We start from the raw sequence: 20,028 nt of genomic DNA, 5'->3' as shown, positions 1-20,028 counted from the left end.
ATGGCAGGAGAGAGATCACTTGATCATTACCTGTTAGGTTCACTCCCTCTGGGGCACCTGGCAATGGCCACTGTCAGTAGACAGGATACTGGTCTGGATGGACCTTTGGTCTGACCCAGTATGGCCATTCTTATGTACTACAGTACGAAATAATTAGTTTTTGAGTGAGAGGGAGTTTGTCCCCATATGGCAGTGTTATGCATCAATATTTTAATCATCATCATCATCTAAATTCCTTCTGTTTTAACAGAATATTTTTCCCCACAATACTTCAGATAAAGTACACATAGCAAAATCACATTTATGTATGCAAACAGAATTTCAAGTGATAAAATTCCAGAAATAATATAGGTTCCAAAACATAAATTAACAGGTCTAGTTTTGCAGAGCTCAAAACTGAGAAATCCTGAGCACCTGTTCTGTTATCTAAGAGACGGGTAAAATAAATTTTCAAAACACTATACAAGACATTAAAATTCCTATTAAGCAACGCCATCTTAACCAGCGGTATCTATAAACAGTGAGTACAAACTTCTGCCACATGCACAGTTGCCATAGAAGCTCCAAGTAGTAACTAAAACTAAAGAATGAAAGACCTTTAAAGGAAGAAAAACAATTGACAGTAAAGACTGGAGACTTTTTACAGAACTAGAGAAAGCAAAGGAACTTCCTACTCCACTGGGTTTATCAACACAAAAGTTTCTGAATTAAGAGAATAAGGAGAAGCCTTTCCTAACGATCTGCAAGTCATTCTCTTAAAGGATTCAGAAATCGATTCTGAAAGGCAGATCTGAAAAGCAGGCAAATGTGGACCGTATGACTTGATATATGATAGCCGACTGAAAACAGCCAAGTAAATTACACCTACCCATTGGTCACAGGAATAAGTAAAAACAGTAAGTAAGCTATGATTTAACTGAGTATGCTCCACTTTAAGACCCATGTATTATAGTGATTTCACATAGTACCAAGAAAGTTATGTAAACTATATAGTTAACCGTGCAGTTAAATATTATTACATTTATAAAAACAATAGAAAAAAGATTAGGTTCATGACTAAAAGTGCAGTAAAGTAGGAAAAAAGTAAATCCAGTTAATTATTTAATATTTTCAAACTCTCCACTTTAACATAGCATTAGTATTTCATAGCAAGTGGCAAAAAGTTAAATTTGTATGGTTTGATTAGAGTAGCATGACCTCACTATCAAAAAAAAAATTATATCATGAAAATAAAACAACGTAGAATAGTAAAATACCTAATTTCACAGGTCACCCTGAGTGATATTCAAAGTAATGACATTTATAGAATGTTGTGGCAGATATTAAAAAGTCTGCATTGCCTTTTCCAATAATGAGGGCACACAGACCCAAATTTATAGGAAATGTTTCCTATAAGTAGATGTCAAGTGGTCTAGAACATGAAATGTGGCTTCTATATAGTGCAGACATCTACCATTAGTTTTCATCCTTATTATTATATCAATTTATAGGATTTTCTATGGCACACACTGTGGTATCTGAGTACCTGATGAGTTTATTTTCGCAATACCTTGTGAGGTAAAGAAGTACTATTATCCTCATCTTATAGATGGATGAATTAAGGAACAGACACATTAAAGCGACTTGTCCAAAGTTACGCTGGAAGGTTGTGGCATAGCCAGCAACAGAACCTGGACACACTGAGTAGCAGCCATTACTTTAACTCAAAAACCATCTTTCCTTTCTCAATGAAAAGTATACGATTCTTCTTCCTTTATTGAAAGGAAACTTGATGCAGCCTAGGGAAATTGCAGCCTAGGGAAATTGTATCCTCTTTATTGTCTTATCAACTAATTTATGAACTAGACAATGAAAAGGCACTCTAGCTCTATGTTGCCAGAATTTCAGTGTTAACATAATGAATCAGAGAAAACGAAGAGACTAAGGAGAAAATATTAAATATTACATTTGTAGTTGCATTATTAATTTTAATTTTTAATTGACAAGATTGGGGGGAGGTAAGTTCAGTTTTAGTTTTGCAAAGTCAAAATGGTTTGTATATATTTTACATGAGAATTTTGTACTCTTGGAGCTTTTAAATTAATTGAATGTTTTTAATATTTTTTTTTATTATTAATACTGCAGCAGCACTTCAGTATTGCAAAAAGGGGCTGCTACTACTATTAACAGGAATGAAAACAGAAAGCTCCAGGAACAGAGGCAAATATGTAACCAAATGAATGCTTATTACAAAAACAAAACAAAAAAGAACTCTACCTCTCCTGTATGTGAAGGCAGGAGTTACTCTGGAAATCGCCTTAACTAACCATACGATATTGTTTTTCTTCTTATAGCGTTTCTGTAGTGCACAATCTCATCCACTGCTTCACAAGCTTGCCTCAGTCTAGGGTATTGTTAGACTTATGCCAGAACCAACTAGGGTTGAGCTCTGCTAGTTCGAGAGCTTACTCCTTAACATTCATGATGGAAGGTCAAACTAAATTAAAATTACATAGTACCTGCAGGTTCCATGATACTATTTGACTACTCTTTGGCTAGGGCAGACAAATAAACCTCAGCACTCAAAGAAATAGAACCGTCAGCGTGAACTTTTTCTGAATCCTCTTTCCAGATAAGATAGTTTGGAGTATGTGGGGCAAGACATAAAAAGCTGACCATCTCCCAGGTTTCCTATCCCCAGCTACATATAATTATTCTTTAAAAATGTAGCAACCTGAGCGCCTAATTTTAAATACAATTTGTTCCAGCAGGAAGATGGCAGCAGAAAAACCAAGAGTCCATAAAATCCAACTCCAACAGAAGTACTGGCTAAAGAACACAAGTAAAGCCAAGTTGCTGCAGCTTGGCGCAATATGCATGGATACGGTTACTGACCAAGAACACTATTATGACACCACTTTACATGAGCTAGCACAGGCTCAAACCTGGCTTTATCAAAAAAACCAACAGTGGTATCTCCTAGTAGATTCTCAGAAACAGGAAACTAGAGACAATGCAACAACCTTTGAATTATTATCCCCTGAGATACGGAATCCTCCACATTTGAACAAAACAGAAACCAGTCAAAATGTCCAACTCAACACCCACAGTTACACCAAAAATTTCCCAGAAAAGAAACCAACAGGATTAGAACACACTACAAAGCAAGGTGATCTGCATTTTTATTCTAACAAAGCAGCCCAGGCAAATGTATATATGGAACCTAGTTCAATTTATACTGAACTGGTAATAGAAAGAGAGATAATTGCATATTTAGCACACTTTTTTCACATAAATTTGACAGAGGACGAAAGAAGCATGACAATGAAAGACTTTTTACGGTTGGTTGGAATCCAACGTTATGCAAGCAATCACACTACCAAGCAGGTAACTTACACACTGCATGGCATTTATACAATTATAATACAAAGGGATGAAAGGATCCCCAAAGAGTCAAGTATTATACTGGTCGATACGGACATTCTAAATGTTGCCAGAGGTTTTGAAAGAATAGAAAAGTTAGCAAATGAACTGGAGTTTCAACAACAAACACCGTAAGTCAATAAAAACAAACCATGCATCAAGTCACAGAAACTTGAAAAAAGAACTCAAGTTCATGAAGGATCAATATTGAGATTAATCAACTATAAGAAAATGCTTAACCTGTGTATACTGTATAATACCAGAACATAAAAACCTTGAATTCAGATTTTTCTTCAACTGATTTTTAAAAACATGGTTGTCAAATCACCTAGTTTAATTTTATTTACTCCTTTTTAAAAAACTGCATTGTTTGTAACACAATCTTATAAATTTGAAAACACTGATTGTGGTGGCAGCAATAGCAACACTGATGGTATCAGCATAGCTCTATGAACAGCATATTTAGTTAACCACTGCTGTAGAAAAGGCAGAGGAGTGACATATTCTTCAGGGGTAAAATAGTGTTTAAGATGTTTAGTTTTTTAAATTTTACAAGTAATTGTGAGCAAGATATTTTTAAAAATTAATAAATCTATTCTATCTATTGATGCCTTTGGAAGTACAGGGTCTCTTGGTTTATATCAATCTTCAGAGAAGAAAAAGCCATTTTATTGAGGAAAACTTATTCCAGATGGCCTATTTCTCCGGCAGATGTAACAAGCACTGCAAAAATGGTTCAAAGAGGCAACTTTATTTTAGAAAAGGTTTCCTATCAGTTAAGCTATAGATTGCACTAGTGTAGAATACAGCAGGGTCTCTCTATGTTGTCATCACAAAGTACTTTGGAGGAGTATGTGCAGACAGGAAAAGAGGCAGAAGATGTTGGAAGAACGGGAAGAGAAATTGTTTTGTTGTCCAAATGACTAGTCCAGTGGATATTCGCCTGTGTACATTATGTATACTTCTAGAATTAACTCATCTGTGGCAAAAGTAGTTTTCTGCCAATCAGATATCATGAATTGACCTGAGTGATCTTATAGAATTATCTTTACCAAAACTGTTCTACTTTCATATGGCCACACAAAGCCAACTTTCCCAGACATAAGAGGCTTCTCTACACACAGAGCCACAGCAGTCATAATATGCCCTGTCCTGGTCGCCAGCTAATAGGAGCACCACCACTACAAAGAGAAAACTTAATTTTTAGTTTTTGTAAAAATTAAACTATAAATAAAAGGTAAAACTGTTACAGAAACAGTAAAATGACTTCTCTGTAATATTACAAAAGACAGAGGCAGTTTTTGAGCATTAGCAATAGAAACAAAAGATTATATTAAAGCAGTTATATATTTAAAGTATTAAAAATTGATTAGGCTGCCTACTCATTTCTTTTTTAGCTCCGGAAGGAACCATTTGCCACAGTGGTTTTGTAGTTATAACAGGCTATATATTTAAATTACCCAAGAATAGATCTTCCTAAAGCAAACGCAGAACCACAACTCCCAATTTCTTTGACGTATATTTCATGACAGCCCACACGGTGAAAGATTTTACTAGAAAAAGAAAAATCAGAGGTACAATTTAATATGCTTTATGGCTGTCGAGCAATTAAAAAAATGAATCGCAATTAATCGCATTTATAAACAATAATAGAATGTTTACCACATTTTCAAATACATTGATTTCAATTACAACACAGAATGCAAAGGGTACAGTGCTCACTTTATATTAATTTTATTATAAATATTTGCACTGTAAAAATAAAAGGAATTGTATTTTTCAATTCACTTAAGTACTGTAGTGCAATCTCTTTATCATGAAAGTTGAACTTCCAAATGTAGAATTATGAACAAAAAATAACTGTCCCTTCATGCTTCAACCACCATTCCAGATGACACGTGTCCATAAACAAACTTGTTTTTCTTAGCGATTGGGTGAACACTAAATAGGACTGAGTGGACTTGTATGCTCTAAAGTTTTACGTTGTTTTGTTTTTGAGTGCAGTTATGTAACAAAAAAAATCTACATTTGTGCTTTCACGATAAAGAGATTGCACTTTTATGCGACGAATTGAATAATACTCTTATCATTTTTACAGTGCAAATATTTGTAATAAAAATAATATAAAGTGAGCACTGTACACTTTGTATTCTAACTGAAATCAATATTTGAAAAAATCATAGATTTTAAGGTCAGAAGGGACTGTTATGATCGTCTAGTCTGACTTCCTGCACAACGCAGTCCACAAAATCTCACCCACCCACTCCTGTAATAAACCCCTAACCTATGTCTGAGTTATTGAAGTCCTCAAATCATGGTTTAAAGACTTCAAGGTGCAGAGAATCCTCCAGCAAGTGACCCGTGCCCCACGCTGCAGAGGAAGGCGAAAAACCCCCAAGGCCTCTGCCAATCTGCCCTCGAGGAAAATTCCTTCCCAACCCCAAATATGGCGATCAGCTAAACCCTGAGCATGTGGGCAAGACTCACCAGCCAGACACCCAGGAAAGAATTCTCTGTAGTAACTCAGATCCCAGCCCATCTAACATCCCATCACAGGCCATTGGGCATATTTACTGCTAATAGTCAAAGACCAATTAATTGCCAAAATTAGGCTATCCCATCATACCATCCCCTCCATAAACTTATCAAGCTCAGTCTTGAAGCCAGATATGTCTTTTGCCCCCACTACTCCCCTTGGAAGGCTGTTCCAGAATTTCACTCTTCTGATGGTTAGAAACCTTGGTCTAATTTCAAGTCTAAACTTCCTGATAGCCAGTTTATATCCATTTGTTCTTGTGTCCACATTGGTACCGAGCTTAAATCATTCCTCTCCCTCCCTGGTATTTATCCCTCTGATATGTTTATAGAGAGCAATAATATCTCCCCTCAGCCTTCTTTTGGTTAGGCTAAACAAGCCAAGCTCTTTGAGTCTCCTTTCATAAGACAGGTTTTCCATTTCTCGGATCATCCTAGTAGCCCTTCTCTGTACCTGTTCCAGTTTGAATTCATCCTTACGGGGGGAGGGTTAGCTCAGTGAGTTGAGCATTGGCCTGCTAAACCTAGGGTTGTGAGTTCAATCCTTGAAGGGGCCATTTAGGGATCTGGGACAAAAATCTGTCTGGGGATTGGTCCTGCTTTGAGCATGGAGTTGGACTAAATGACCTCTTGAGGTCCCTTCCAACCCTGATATTCTATGAAATGATCTATGATTCTTAAACATAGGAGACCAGAACTGCACACAGTATTCCAGATGAGGTCTCACCAGTGCCTTTTATAACGGAACTAACACTTCCTTATCTCTACTGGAAATACCTCGCCCGATGCATCCCAAGATCACGTTAGCTTTTTTCACAGCCATATCACATTGGCGGCTCATAGTCATCCTGTGATCAACCAATACTCCGAGGTCCTTCTCCTCCTCTGTTACTTCCAACTGATGCATCCCCAGCTTATAACAAAAATTCTTGTTATTAATCACTAAACGCATGACCTTTGCACTTTTCACTATTAAATTTCATCCTATTACTATTACTCCAGTTTACAAGGTCATCCAGATCTTCCTGTATGATATCCCAGTCCTTCTATGTATTAGCAATACTTCACAGCTTCGTGTCATCCGCAAACTTTATTAGCACATTCCCACTTTTTGTGCCAAGGTTAGTAATAAAAAGATTAAATAAGATTGGTCCCAAAACTGATCCCTGAGGAACTCCACTAGTAACCTCCCTCCAGCCTGACAGTTCACCTTTCAGTATGAACCGTTGTAGTCTCCCCTTTAACCAGTTCCTTATCCATCTTTCAGTTTTCACATTGATCCCCATCTTTTCCAATTTAGATAATAATTCCCCATGTGGAACCGTATCAAATGCGTTACTGAAATAGAGGTAAATTAGATCCACTGCATTTCCTTTGTCTAAGAAATCTGTTACCTTCTCAACAAAGGAGATCAGGTTGGTTTGGCATGATCTACCTTTTGTAAAACCATGTTTGTATTTTGTCCCAATTACCATTGACCTCAATGTCCTTAACTACTTTCTCCTTCAAAAAATTTTCCAAGACATTGCATACTACAGATGTCAAACGAACAGGCCTGTAGTTACCTGGATCACTTTTTTTTCCCTTTCTTAAAAATAGAAACTATGTTAGCAATTCTCCAGTCATACGATACAACCCCTGAGTTTACATATTCATTAAAAATTCTTGCTAATGGGCTGGCAATTTCATGTGCCAGTTCCTTTAATATTCTTGGATGAAGATTATCTGGGCCCCCCGATTTAGTCCCATTAAGCTGTTCGAGTTTGGCTTCTACCTCAGATGTGGTAATATCTACCTCCATATCCTCATTTCCATCTGTCATCCTGCCATTACCCCTAAGCTCCTCATTAGCCTCATTAAAGACTGAGGCAAAGTATTGGTTTAGATATTGGACCATGCCTAGATTATCGTTAACCTCCACTCCATCCTCAGTGTTTAGCAGTCCCACTTCTTTCTTTGTTTTCTTCTTATTTATATGGCTACTGAATCTTTTACTACTGGTTTTAATTCCCTTTGCAAGGTCCAACTCTACATGGCTTTTGGCCTTTCTCACGTTATCCCTACATGCTCTGACCTCAATAAGGTAGCTTTCCTTGCTGATCACTCCCATCTTCCACTCCTTGTAGGCTTTCTGCTTTTTCTTAATCACCTCTCTGAGATGCTTGCTCGTCCAGCTTGGTGTACAATTCCTGCCTATGAATTCTTTCCCCTTTCTTGGGATGCAGGCTTCTGATAGTTTCTGCAACTTTGACTTGAAGTAATTCCAGGCCTCTTCTGCCTTTAGATCCACAAGTTCTTTAGTCCAATCCACATCCCTAACTCATTTCCTTAATTTTTTAAAGTTAGCCCTTTTGAAATCAAAAGCCCTAGTCACAGATCTATTTTTGTTTTTCTTCTATAAGATCCTCACTACTCACCAAAACCAAATCTAAAATGGCATCCCCTCTTGTTGGTTCAGCAACTACTTGGTAAAAAACATCCAAAATATTTAATAAATTTCAATTTGGTATTCTGTTGTTTAACAGAGTTATTAAAACTGTGATTAATTTTTAATTGCAATTAATTTTTTTAGTTATTGCATAAATTAACTATGATTAATCAACAGCCCTAATATGATTTATGTTTTTTCTGTAACAAAGTACAACTACTGTACCAGTTCCTTTATATCTGCCCGTATTCTAATTTATAAGCAGTAAGACTTATACAGAATATTGTTTACATGCTTGTTACTACTACATAATTCATATAATCATAACAATGCAACCCCAATTGTAAAGATAGTCAGTGCCTTCTATCTTGAAAATATTTTTACACAGAAGAAAAAAAGCAAGTTTCTGCCATTTTCTCACTCATATCCAAAAGAAGAGTGCAACACTGAAAATTATTAACCTAGCTCTGGTTATCACACTGGTAGTTTGATTGATGGAGACTGATAATTTTATTAATTTTGTTTGTTCAAAGGGGCAAAAAAACCCAAGTATCCATTAAAATATATAAAAAAGTTTTATCTGTCCACAGCTGGATTTTAAAAGTTTTATGTAAGAGGAAAAAATTGTGTGTACACAGGATTTAAGATATCTCTTGGAATCTGTCAAGTATCAGGGGGTAGCCGTGTTAGTCTGTATCTACAAAAACAACAAGGAGTCTGGTGGCACCTTAAAGCTTCACTCTATGCATCCGAAGAAGTGAGGTTTTTACTCACGAAAGCTTATGCCCAAATAAATCTGTTAGTCTTTAAGGTGCCACCAGACTCCTTGTTGTTCTTGGAATCTGTGTACAGTTGTTTTACTTACTGTATATCAAACTAAGCCCTGGTTTAAACTACGAGTTTTGGTCGAATTTAGCAGCATTAGATAGATTTAACGCTGCACCTGTCCACACGACGAAGCCATTTTTGTCGACTTAAAAGGGCTCTTAAAATCGATTTCTGTACTCCTCCCCGATGAGGGGATTAGCGCTGAAATTGACCCTGCTGGGTTGAATTTGGGGTAGTGTGGACACAATTCGATGGTATTGGCCTCCGGGAGCTATCCCAGAATGCTCCATTGTGACCGCCCTGGACAGCACACTCAACTCAGATGCACTGGCCAGGTAGACAGGAAAAGACCCGCAAACTTTTGAATTTCATTTCCTGTTTGGCCAGCATAGCGAGCTGATCAGCACAGGTGACCATGGAGTCCCAGAATCGCAAAAGAGCTCCAGCATGGACCGAACGGGAGGTACTGCATCTGATCGTTGTATGAGGACATGAATCCGTGCTATCCAAACTCCATTCCAAAAGACAAAATGCCAGAATATTTGAAAAAAAATCTCCAAGGGCATGAAGGACAGAGGTTATAACAGGGACCCGCAGCAGTGCCGCGTGAAACTTAAGGAGCTCAGGCAAGTCTACCAAAGAACCAGAGAGGCAAACGGCCGCTCAGGGTCAGAGCCCCAGACATGCCGCTTCTATGATGAACTGCATACCATTCTAGGGGGTGCCCCTACAACTACCCCACCCCTGTGCTCTCCTCCTCCCACACCCTGCCCGTGCTACCTTGGCAGTTATCCCCCCATTTGTGTGACGAAATAAAGAATGCATGAATTTTAAACAACAATGACTTTATTGCCTCTGCAAGAGGAGATCAAAGGGGGGATGGGAGGGCGGTTGGCCTACAGGAAAGTAGAGTGAACCAAGGGGGCGGGTTTTCATCAAGGAGAAACAAACAGAACTTTCACACCATAGCCTGGCCAGCCATGAAACTGGTTTTCAAAGCTTCTCTGATGCACAGAGCACTCTGCTGTGCTCTTCTAACCGCCCTGGTGTCTGGCTGTGCGTAATCAGCGGCCAGGCGATTTGCCTCAACCTCCCACCCTGTCATAAACGTCTTCCCCTTACTCTCACAGATATTGGGGAGCACACAGCAAGCAGTAATAACAATGGGAATATTGGTTTCACTGAAGTCTAACCGAGTCAGTAAACTGCGCCAGCGAGCTTTTAAACGTCCAAAGGCACATTCTACCACCATTATGCACTTGCTCAGCCTATAGTTGAACTGCTCCTTACTACTGTCCAGGCTTCATGAGCCATGGGAGCAAGGGGTAGGCTGGGGTAGGTGAGACTGCGCAGTGCTGCTGACTGGGAGAGCAGCCTGAGGCAGAAGCCTCCAGCTGGCATGATATTCCAGGAAGGACTGAATTTCCATTAGACAAAACTTAAAAAAAAGAATGACCTGGAGTCATTCCTATTTTTGTCCAGGCGCCCCCGACCGACGACGATGGACAGCAGTCGTATTGCACCGTCTACCATCTGCAAGACAAGGCAAGGGGATGCTGCTGTGTAGCACTGCAGTACTGCATCTGCCAGCAGCACCCAGGAAACACACAGTGACAGTGAGCTGAGCGGGCTCCACGCTTGCCGTGGTATGTCGTCTGCACGGGTAACCCAGGAAAAAAGGCGAGAAACAATTTTTTGCTTTCACGGAGGGAGGGAGACATGTACCCAGAACTACCCGCGACAATGTTTTTGCCCCACTGGGCATTGGGAGCTCAACCCAGAATTCCAATGTGCGGCGGAGACTGCAGGAACTGTGGGATAGCTACCACAGTGCAACGCTCTGAAAGTCGATGCTAGCCTCGGTACCGTGGACACACACCGCTGACTTAATGCGCTTAGTGGGGACACACACAATCGACTGTATCAAATCGATTTCTAAAAAATCGACTTCTATTAAATCGACCTAATTTTGTAGTGTAGACATACCCTAAGAACCCAACCACATTATTGTAATGTGCTGCATAGATAAAACAATCTATCAGATGGACATTTTATGGAGAACCATGCCACCAGATTCTTTCTAGAATTTCAGATATTTGGCTCCTATGATGTAGGGCCCTGAACACATGCACCTGCCATGTGAATTAGTAATCATTTGTATTATAGTAGCACCTAGAGGTCCAAACCCGGATAGGGTCCACTGTGGTTAACCACTATGTAAATGCTTTTAACAATTTCAGTACAAAGAACAACACTTAAAAAATGTCAACTATGAGCAGGAACTTTCCCTAGAGACTGGATAGGCACATTCAGGGAAGGAACAGAGACTTATCAGTTTTAGCAAAATTTAAGCTTTCATTTTGTAAAAAACAAACAAAACTTGACATGTAAGTATGTGCGCCTTCTGGCTGAGAAAACTGTCCAAAAGTGGAGTGTAACCAACACAGTGTCATCTTTTTGAGTCTGCAGACAGACCCTCTACAACAGAGGTGGGCAAACTATAGCCCGCAGGCCACATCCGGCCCACGGGACCCTCCTGCCTGGCCCCTGAGCTCCTGGCCCAGGAGGCTAGCCCCCAGCCCCTCCCCTGCTGTTCTCCCTCCCTGCAGCCTCAATTCGCTCCGCCGCCGGCACAATGCTCTGGGTGGCGAGCTCCTGGGACGGGGCAGCTGCAGAGTCCGGCCTGACCCGGTTCTCTGTGCTGCGCGGTGGTGACGGCGTGGCTGGCTACAGCCGGGCAGCACAGCTGTAGTGCCGCCAGTCACCAGTGCTCCAGGCAGCGTGGGGATTGGATAAAGGGCAGGGAAGTTCGGGGTGGTGGTCAGGGGACGGGGGTGTGGATAGGGGTCGGGGCGGTCAGAGGGCGGGGAACAGGGGGGTTGAATGGGGGCAGGGGTCCTGGGGGGGCAGTCAGGAATGAGAGGACGGGTTGGATGGGGCAGCGGGGGGCAGTCAGGGCACAGGGAAAAGGGGGTGGTTGGATGGGGTAGGGGTCCCTGGGGAGCAGTCCGGAAGGGGGGGGATTAGATGGGGTGGTGAGGGGCAGTCAGGGGCAGGGGATCCGGAGGCAGTCAGGGCACAGGGAAAAGGGGGTGGTTGGATGGGGTAGGGGTCCCTGGGGAGCAGTCCGGAAGGGGGGGGATTAGATGGGGTGGTGAGGGGCAGTCAGGGGCGGGGGTTCCCAGGGCAGTCAGGGGACAGGAAGGATTGGATGGGGTAGGAGTCCCTGGGGGGAGGTGTGGATGGGAGCCATGACCCCCTCTCCTAACCGGCCCTCCATACAATTTCCAAAACCCAATGCGGCCCTCAGGCCAAAAAGTTTGCCCGCCCCGCTCTACAACATAGGAGTGAGATGCTTAAAGCCCTAACTATAGCCCCAGCGCACAATGCAAGTAGGCAGAAGTTATACAGAGGTAAACTCCCCTGAAGTAGGGAGAGAAATTAAAAGAAGGGCAGTAATGCAAGCCAGAGTCTACCAACCCAGGCTCAGAGGCTTGCAGCCAGGTGCTGCTACTGGTTCTGTAGACGTACTCTTAGGCCTGAGCTACAGAAGCACCTTTTGAGGTTTGCAAAACATAGGTCCCCCAGACTGAGAAACCGAGAAATGTAAATGAGAATCGAAGATTTTTGTAATAAAAGCATCTAGCTCTTTGTCTTGCAAAGAATTTAGAAAAAGTAGGTTTAAAAGGAACAGGAAGATAAACTTCAGTTAAGTTTGAGGTGTTTCCCAAACAATAACCTCAGTGATCCTCCCCAAAATCTTTAGGCCAGTCCTGTGTGTACTGCTGTGATCATGGCAGACATATCTTTTATGTATTGGAAGGGGGAACAGCAATTGCTTTGCAGGCCTACACAAAAATGCTAAGATTGGCTCTGGTAGGCCGTTCCTTTTCATTTCAGTGGAGTATTGACTGAAGACTGTCTTTGCTTTATCTCTGAAAATGGCTATTTGTCTCAAACTTTGGGAGGTGTCAACCATCTCCCACTTGTCTTCACCTCTCTCTCAAATCTGTCACAAAATTTCATGCACCAGCCTCCATTTCTTTAATTTCTTCCACTGAAGACTATCATTTTTTACAAGCATTAATAAATCAAGCTTCACCTCTCCCAGTGTTTAGATAGGAGTGGATGCCAAGGCAGATAAAGATTAAATTACTTGCCCAAGGCCACGTAGCATATTGGCAACAGAGCCAGGAGCAAGTTCTGAACCCTACAGTTTAGCCAGGAGACAAGACTTCCTTGTCTGCACTATTAAAAAATAAATCCCCAACTACTATACACATGCTGTATTAGGGTGGCTGGGCTGGGCCGGGCTGGCCTACCTGCATAGTACAGTATATATATTCCTGAACATTCTGCCAAAGTTTAATCAGAGTGTGTGTCTAAGTTCCCTCTAAGCTGCACGGCTGTGCAGTAGGTCATCGAGGGCCGCAACCAGGCAGGGAGAGGCGCTTCTCCCTGCATAGCCACGGTCCTGGCCCCAGAGCTGCCTACAGCCGGTCGGAGAGAGTCGCCTCTCCCCTGGCCCCGGGCTGCTGTGGCAAGAGAGGGCTGGAGGGAGTCCTCTCTCCCCGCCGCAGCCCTGGGGCAGTCCGAACCCCAACCTTCTGCCCCAGCCCTGAGCCCCCTTCCAACCGCCAAACCCCTTGGCCCCACCCCCGCCACACATCACCTCCATATTGGTGCACATAACAAAATTTATTCCGCACATGGAAGTAAAAAATTAGAGGGAACATTGGTACTTGTCCTCCAGCATCATTTGTGAAGAAGAGGCCACATATTATAGGCATACAGCCATAAAGAATATAGCCCACTTGGCTTTCCATTTACATTTGGCTTAAATACAATTCCAAAAGAAAAGCAAAAAAACCAACACTGATGCTAGTTAAATGTTTGCATACATAGTAAAAAAGAAAAACACCTTTACTGCAAACACAGATAACTTCAGAACAAGCACTTTAACAAGGCATTATAGCGCAGATCATAAGTTGTTATGACAGCAGAAAGCATACAGACATTTATAACTGGCCTGGAGAAAGACAGTTTCTGAAAAATAAATGTAATTAAATGCAGCAATGAAAAAAAATCTACTGAATGGATGGCAAAAGAAAAAGTTTGCCAGTACTCAAATACTAGTCTAAAGAAAAATATTTGCCACTTAATAGTCTTTACAGTGATGAAGGGCAATAGATTAAAACAAATGTAATACAGTAGTATGCCACAACATTTTGTGTTGAGCCCATTTTACTGTTGTATAAATAAAATAAATTGCGAGACTGGCAAGACTTCAGAGATATTGCAGAAGTAATGGAATAATTACTCAGTAACCAATGGACATTGACAAAGTCAATATTGCTAAAAAATATTAAACAGTCCTCCAAAATGAGCAGGATGGCTGCTTACAGAATCCGGGACCCAGTACAGAAGAACTTCTTGTACTTATATGAGAGGAAGAAGAAACGGAAAAGCCTATGATTTGATTACTGTACCTCCGGAAAATCTCCCCATATATCAGTAAATCTCATACAAATTGATTACAATCACAGTATTTAAAAGAGCCTTTAAAATATTTTACTCTGAGAAGTGACCATATGAAAATTGCCTGAACAGATCTATTCCCTGAACAGTATGTACTCAAAGTCAAATCTACCCAGTTTACTGACCCCCCAAAAAAGTTATATGCTATTTTATGCTCGTTAACCCGCCAGTGCACCAGATATGGGAGGGTCAGCTCACTTTAACATAATTGTTGATGCATCAAAGAAATTATTTAAGAAGTTCTAGCTTCAGTGTTGAAGGCTATCTTCACATATACCAGTAAAACTCCACTGAAGTCAATGGGGTACAGAGGTTTAATAGAGCAGAATTTGGTTTGCAAAATCTTTATTCCTGGTGATGATGGATAAGAAACAAAAAAATCTGATTCTGATAAGATTCTCAGATCTCAGGTTGAGTTTACAAGAGCTGGTACTTAGAAAAAATAACAACTTACAACATTTGAACTGGAAATAAATGATAAAAATGGAACAGCACTTTTAATATCCAAAAATATTTTGAAAACCCAATTGTACATTCTTCAGAAGTTAAAGTACAAGTCATTTTGAAGTTTACATACACATTGTAACTAGTTTCAGAGTGGTAGCCGTGTTAGTCTGTATCAGCAAAAACAACGAGGAGTTCTTGTGGCACCTTAGAGACTAACAAATTTATTTGGGCATAAGCTTTTGTGGGCTATAACTCACTTCATCAGATGCATGGAGTGGAAAATACAGTAGGAAGATAGATAGAGATAGATATATAGATATAGATATACACATATATAACAGTAACAAAGATGGGAGTTGCCTTACCAAGTGGTGGTGGGGGGTCGAGACAATTCAATTAAAGTGGGCTATTATTGACAGGACGAAAAATCACTTTTGTAGTGGTAATCAGCGTGGCTCATTTCAAACAGTTGACAAGAAGGTGCGAGTAACAGTAGGGGGAAATTAGCATGGGGAAATTAGTTTTTAGTTTTTGTAGTGACACATCCACTCCCAGTCTTTATTCAGGCCTAATTTGATGGTGTCCAGTTTGCAAATTAATTCCAGTTCTACAGTTTCTCATTGGAGTCTGTTTTTGAAGTTTTTTTGTTGAAGAATTGCCCCTTTTAAGTCTGTTATTGAGTGTCCAGGGAGACTGAAGTGTTCTCCGACTGGTTTTTGAATGTTATAATTCTGGACGTCTGATTTGTGTCCATTTATTCTTTTGCGTAGAGACTGTCTGGTTTGGCCAATGTACATGGCAGAGGGGCATTCCTAGCACATGATGGCATTTATCACATTGGTAGATGTGCAGGCGAATGAGCCCCTGATGGTGTGGCTGATGTGGTTAGGTCCTATGATGGTTTGTAGATGTGTGTGTCCTATGATGGGAGTGGATGGGTCACTACAAGAACTAAAAACTAATCTCCCCATGCTAATTTTCCCCTACTGTTACTCATACCTTCTTGTCAACTGTTTGAAATGAGCCACCCTGATTACCACTACAAAAGTGATTTTTCATCCTGTTGATAATAGCCCACTTTAATTGAATTGTCTCGACCCCCCACTTGGTAAGGCAACTCTCATCTTTTCATGTACTGTTTTTTTTATATCTATATATAGATATAGAGATATCTTCCTACTATTATTTCCACTCCATGCATCTGATGAAGTGGGATTTAGCCCATGAAAGCTTATGCCCAAATAAATTTGTTAGTCTCTAAAGTGCCACAAGTACTCCTCATTGTTTTTACATTCTAAGTAGTTTCATTTCCACATTCACGTGGATATAAAACTTTCTATATTACCTTAGATTCTGATAATATATCACATACAGACTATAGATGGGATGTAAATAATTTTTCATTAAATGAATCTGTTCACATGAAATAAGCCTGTTGAGAATAATTTTTTCCACACACACCCCCAAAATGTACATCATCCCATGGAATCCTTTCACCAAGGATCAAAAAGAAATAGATTTACTCTGTGACACATTAGGGAAACTTCAGTGATTGTTCTTCCTTTTATAGAAGTAAACGAGTATTAAGTTGAAATGTCAACTTCAAAGTTGTTTGAAAATGATCCAGTGAAACAGTTTTCCATTGGAAAATGCTAATTTGGCCAAATCAAAACATTTTGTGAGAATATATCAATTTAATCAAAAATGTCTATGAAAAATTAGCAGAGTCCTTTGTTTTCACAAACTCAAAGTACTTCACTACAATTTTATCATTTTGACTCATATTACATATAAATATAAACATTGAAAACAGGTCAAAAAAGTGCTTCAACCTTATTGAAACAACCTTATCAAAGATTTGGGTATTTCCAAAACAAAATTTTCATTTAGCAGGATATTTCAAATTTGCAACTTTTTGTTCGAGTTTGGAATTAAAGAAAATTTCAAAATGTCAGAATTTCCCAGGAAACTGAAATTGAGTTTTGAACGGCACTAGTCGACTTCAAACAAGGAGTTGAAAGTAACTTCAGATACTACATCTGCCACTGAGTCTCCCTACTAATTTTTGTGGATTTACAATTATTTACTTCTGTTTTTAAAAAAATTTTAAATAGAGAAAAAACATTTTATTCTGTCTCTTTCAACTGCAGTAATTTTAGATGTTACTTCTAACAATATATACATTTTCAAACAGAGGTGTGATTTAAGTTGATCCTATCCCTTCAAGTTACATTTTGTTCATTCCCTCCCCACAGAAGGATATGACACGCACCTTTATCTTCCTTTGGAAAAGGAAGCGTGTGTCTGGGAAGGGAAGCAAAATAACTAAAATAAAAATAAAAAAAGACAATTGTTCTCTCTATGAAAATTTTACTTGTGAACTAATGTTAGTAGAGCTAGAAAAATAGTTTACCACAAACTAGTGGATGAATGGGTATCATCAGCTTCTGCAGAATGCAAGTCTTACAAAAATTTTAGATTTCTAGACTGTACGATTATGCAGAAACAGTCCTTGCACATTTGGGAGGTAAACTAATGCAAGGCAGTCTCCTAAACTTGTGGACAATTCCAATGCCTCTACTCTTGCTTAGAGCTTTTCCTAGGTGCCACAGAATGCAAACTGACCCTTCTCTTCTCATTTTTCATTCTTGCCATTCAGAACTGTGTCCAGAAGTTAAACTGACAACAACTAGGTAAATTTTGCTCTATTCCTGCTAGCTGGAAATGCTAAGAGCATCCACCGTGTCAGGCACCGATGCAGAGGACTCAATAAAGGCGGTGGGGGGGGGGGGGAGAGAGGGAAATACAGTAGCAGAGACATCTCTCAAAGCAGCCAGGATGTGGGATTGATAATATAAAGTGGCAGACACCCATCGCTAATGCTGTCACAGCCAGGAGGCTCTGGGAGGAGACTTGGGAGAAACAGAAAACTCTTTATAATAATAATATAATGGAGATATCTCATCTCCTAGAACTGGAAGGGACCCTGAAAGGTCACTGAGTCCAGCCCCCTGCCTTCACTAGCAGGACCAAGTACTGATTTTGCCCCAGATCCCCAAGGGGCCCCCTCAAGGATTGAACTCACAACCCTGGGTTTAGCAGGCCAATGCTCAAACCACTGAGCTATCCCTCCCCCCAGCAGCTTTCCTTCCAGCAGCTAAAGATTAAGGGTGCTTCAAATTTATCAGACTCCTTTTAGGCAGAGGATGATAGAAAAGATGAGGCCACCCAAGTAGCTACAGGGAGAGCATCTCATTAGAAACAGCATGATCCCTTTCCAGCAGTTAAAGGTTGAAGGTATTGCCCCAAATGAGTCCTCCTCCATCCCCATTTTGTTTTGGTCTTTGGCTAGTAGGTTCAGTTCTATTAGGTGTCTGGTAAAATCTCCAAGCCCTGTGTTTCGTGATATGTTTGGGTGGATGGATGGGTGGGATAAATTAGAAAAGGAGGAATTTTATTTAAATGAGGTGGAGTGTGGAAGAGAAGAAAGAGGAGAGAAAATATGGAGGAGAAGGCAAATATCACAATGTAGGGGAAAACAGAGTGATAAGGAGATGGAGGAAGAAAGGAAAACAGCAAAGATGACACCATGATTTAGTATAAGAAAAGAAAGAAATGAAGCAAGGCCAGGAAGATGAAACAAAGCCAGGAGAGATGTAATAAGTTACATGTTTTAAAAGTTATTAAATAAAATAAGGTTCAATATGAACTCATGTTTGAATGAGTAATGAGGAGGTCTAGTTGTTTTGCCTGAGATTCAGCGTGAAGGCACTTATTTCAAGTGAGGACTACAGGATTAGAATTCAAAATTGGTGCTTTGCCCTATTCTATTACTAGAGTGCTTAGACATATGAAGCTAACTAGCTGAATTTTGGGTAAATGAGAAGTTATGGAAAAAAGGGAATTCGAGACAAAGTGCTCTTTCTGCAATGATTGTAGTCCTAAAACCTAGAAGCCTGAACTTCTGACTGAGGTAAATCACTTCTTTTGAAACCTGATTTAAAGATGAAGGCTAAAGTTGGAAATCCTAACTGTGTTGTTTCACTTTGTTGGTTTATTGCTATGGTTACTATCTTTTTCACTCTGTGCAACATAAGACTCTAGCATTATTTTATACCATGTTGAAGACTACACTATTCAACAGCAAGGCTAAGCTGTAAGGAAGGAAATATATTATTTCCAGCCAAAACAAAATTTTATTTTCACAATGTCTACACTGAAACAAGCGTTAAAGCCCATGGTATTTTGATCAATACATTAAAATGTGGAATTCAGTAACAGGAGAGCAGGGAACAAAGGTAAGAGATGAACAGAACAAGAACTCTGCCTCAGATTGGTTTGAGGGATGGGAAAATGTTTCTGCCTCTTCCTTTGTTGACCTAGCTCAGCCATCTTAATGTAACAGACTCCAAGGTGGAGAGAAAGGGAACATTAAACAGCGGATTCTTCTCACTTAGGGGCTGGATGTGGGAGGGTGTCAAAGAAATCTGTTAGTCTTTAAGGTGCCACCAGACTCCTTGTTGTTGTTGTTAAAGAAATCCACAGGCAGGAAAGTTCTGTAAAGTTCCCCTCAGTTTCCTTCTGAACACTTTCTCAAATGATAGGAGTTTGGGAGGCTACACATCTTGTAGGAGCAAAGCTGCACAAGCCTGTGGATCATTGAAGGGAATGGGACCCCAAACAGACAGGCAGGAGCTGTTCATCCTCACATACCCTGGCAGTATAGCTCCAGATGAGCTACTACTAAGCAGTCACAGAAGGGACGCAGGATGCGTTAATGCACCTGTATTTCAATGCATCAAGCTGAGCAGAGGACAGTATCACAGGCATCAATCAGCTTCCTGCTCTTA

At 40.3% G+C, this 20,028-nt stretch overlaps 1 protein-coding gene and 1 long non-coding RNA gene across 20 annotated transcripts in view; one reads left to right on the top strand and one right to left on the bottom strand.

Annotated features, from left to right (window-relative positions):
* RALGPS1 (Ral GEF with PH domain and SH3 binding motif 1) overlaps positions 1–20,028 on the bottom strand; it is a 381,746-nt gene that overhangs the window by 318,972 nt on the left and 42,746 nt on the right. The window lies entirely within an intron of this gene.
* On the top strand, positions 527–4,010 carry LOC101947522 (uncharacterized). The gene is made up of 2 exons (XR_010593749.1): positions 527–896; positions 2,748–4,010. It is a non-coding gene; the product is annotated as an uncharacterized LOC101947522 (long non-coding RNA).

Source organism: Chrysemys picta, chromosome 18 (genome assembly GCF_011386835.1).
Source record: "Chrysemys picta bellii isolate R12L10 chromosome 18, ASM1138683v2, whole genome shotgun sequence".
NCBI classification, from domain to species: domain Eukaryota; kingdom Metazoa; phylum Chordata; order Testudines; family Emydidae; genus Chrysemys; species Chrysemys picta.
Note: the sequence above shows the minus strand (reverse complement) of the source record. Positions and strands in the feature narration are given on the sequence as shown.